This window comes from Charadrius vociferus, unplaced genomic scaffold (genome assembly GCF_000708025.1).
Source record: "Charadrius vociferus isolate BGI_N301 unplaced genomic scaffold, ASM70802v2 scaffold75, whole genome shotgun sequence".
NCBI classification, from domain to species: domain Eukaryota; kingdom Metazoa; phylum Chordata; class Aves; order Charadriiformes; family Charadriidae; genus Charadrius; species Charadrius vociferus.
This window is the reverse complement of record NW_009648545.1, coordinates 165,886-168,288: the sequence shown is the minus strand read 5'-3', so window position 1 is coordinate 168,288 and position 2,403 is coordinate 165,886. Positions and strand designations below refer to the sequence as shown.

At 39.7% G+C, this 2,403-nt stretch overlaps 1 non-coding gene across 1 annotated transcript; it reads right to left on the bottom strand.

Moving 5' to 3' along the window:
- Positions 1-604: 604 nt before the first annotated feature.
- TRNAG-CCC lies at positions 605-675 on the bottom strand. Its single transcript has one exon. It is a non-coding gene; the product is annotated as a tRNA-Gly (tRNA).
- Between the last annotated feature and the right edge of the window lie 1,728 nt (positions 676-2,403).

Below are 2,403 nucleotides of genomic sequence, written 5' to 3'. Positions count from 1 at the left end.
TCAGCGCATGTGAACTGCTGGTTCCTAAATATAGTCTTACAGTCAGCAGTATCTTCTATATAGTCCTTGAAAAGTCTGTAAAACTGCAAGCCCACAGCAACTTAATTTTCCTTCCCAAAATTCAAGTAACACAGAAGCACAAAGCAAGAGAACAGAAAACATTGCCCATATGCATCTTGATGACCCATAGCTAACACATACCATGTATGCAGTATGTATTACAATTGCCCTTTCTCTATTAAGAGCATAGCTAGACTAAACTTGCTGTGATCACCAAGCAGCTGACCAGGAACTCAGTCCCAATAGAACTGAAACTGAAATATGATCTGTCCAAAATATGACCTAGAGGCTTCAGCAATGTCACACACCTGTAAGACCCTGTGTTGAAAGCCATGACTGACTGGTTCACATGAATCCACATAGAAGCATTTTTCAAAGATATTGCAGAAGCTGGAATAGCCCTACTCGCAAACTGAGCTCTACATGAAACAGGAGGGACTGTCATGGTTTCACCCCAGATTTTTGGGGCAGCTCAGGGTGATTTGATTATTTAGAAGTTGCAGGGCTGCAGCTGCTGCATAGGGTGGGAGATGGAGGTTCTCCCTGCACCAGCCGGGAATCGAACCCGGGTCACAAGAATGGGAATCTTGCATGATACCACTACACCACTGGTGCTTCCCTGCAACCTCTATATAATCAAAACAGCCTGGGCTGCCCCAGGGTGCAAAGCGCTGCATAGTCAGTTATCAATTTAGATAGTCCTTAAATACAAAGGATTCGTAGCCCTTTTTTCAGCTCTTGAGACAAATCTTGCATAGATCTAAAAGATCTCGTTCCTTGTGAATTAAAACACTTGAGACTATCAAGATCTACTACAATCATGTTAGAAAAAATATAGCCGAGAGTAAACATGTGAACGGCCCAAATCTTCTCTAGATGATAACGTTCAAAGACAACAACAAGAAAGAGCAACAGAGATTTTTTGGCTAAGGGGAGGCAATATGAAAGCAGACGTACTCTGATACTTTCAAATCTAAGACCATTTAGTTAGGAGGCAGCTCCTTAAACAGTAATAATAGTTCTATTCTTTAGACACAGGTCTGCCTCTATCACATACACTGATCACACTTTCCTGCACACCAGTGAGGATAGCAATGAGACAGATACAGACCAACAATGCCAATGAGAGTAGTAACGAAGGCTGTGACATAACCATGACTTAGGAGAGTTATAACTGTAAGTGGATTACCAGTAACAGACAAACTGATGAAGGGGATCAAGAAACTAATGCTATGAAGAATCAGTGACAAATAAGGAATTTGTGAAGGTACAGTATGTGATGCCTTGAGACCAAAGACTAAATACTTAGATAGGATCAGAAGTAATTATTCCACCCATTAGAGTTTCAAAGATACCCTGACTACCAGATGAAACTTCAGTTACAAATTCATTCCTGAACAAATAATTTCCATACACTTTTAGTAATGGTTTCTGGTTAGTTCTTACAGAGTTTCTGAATCCTATAGTCTCTGATAATACTGATTTGAACTATTCAGACCACAACCACACCACTTTCAAAACAGAAAGTTTTCCTACAGATGGTCTTGTGACCTGATTCTGAAACAGGTCTCTAACTATTTCACCAGAGATAGACGACTTAATTTTGCAAATTCCACATGCAGAAGACTTACACATCACAGACTTCATGACACATGCAGTTGTCCCTAATTAAGCACTTTTAATACGTCTGTATGCCCCATAACATCATATGAACAATGCTTACAGTAGACTACGCAGGAAGGAGAATTCTCTACCAGATACAAATTACCTAAAGAAAGTAACACATATTCTAAAATATTGACAAAATGTCACTGGGCAATTAACTACTCCCTTTGCCTGGGGAAGTTTTGAAACAGCCAACACCAGAAACCCTAAAAAATTCATCTGATTGTTTCTCAAAATGGGTATAAGTCTAGCTAATTTTCTTTTTTGGAAGGCAATGACTAAATGGCTTCACAAATTCCTTCCAAAATGCCTATGATTATAAAAAGACTGAAATTTCAAAATACCAAAGCCAAGAGAGCAATTCATCTGAACACTGCAGAGTAAGCAGACCTGTGCTGAAGCTGGAAAAAAATTAAAGGAACCAAACAATGACTGTTCCACTCTGATTTCCTCTCATGTGAAGCAAAATTGCTTTGATGCATACAAGGCTACCCAGGTCTCTGGAAGTCAGAACACATTAAGCATGGATGCAAGAGGAACACAAATATTCCAAGCAGAAAAGCAAGTGGACTACAGCTGAAAGAAGAACTACAGTTGTTAGGTACATACGTTCCATACTACACTCTATGTACAGGTGTTGAAAATTTTATCACAGCTTCTGGGGCTCAGGAACTCTGT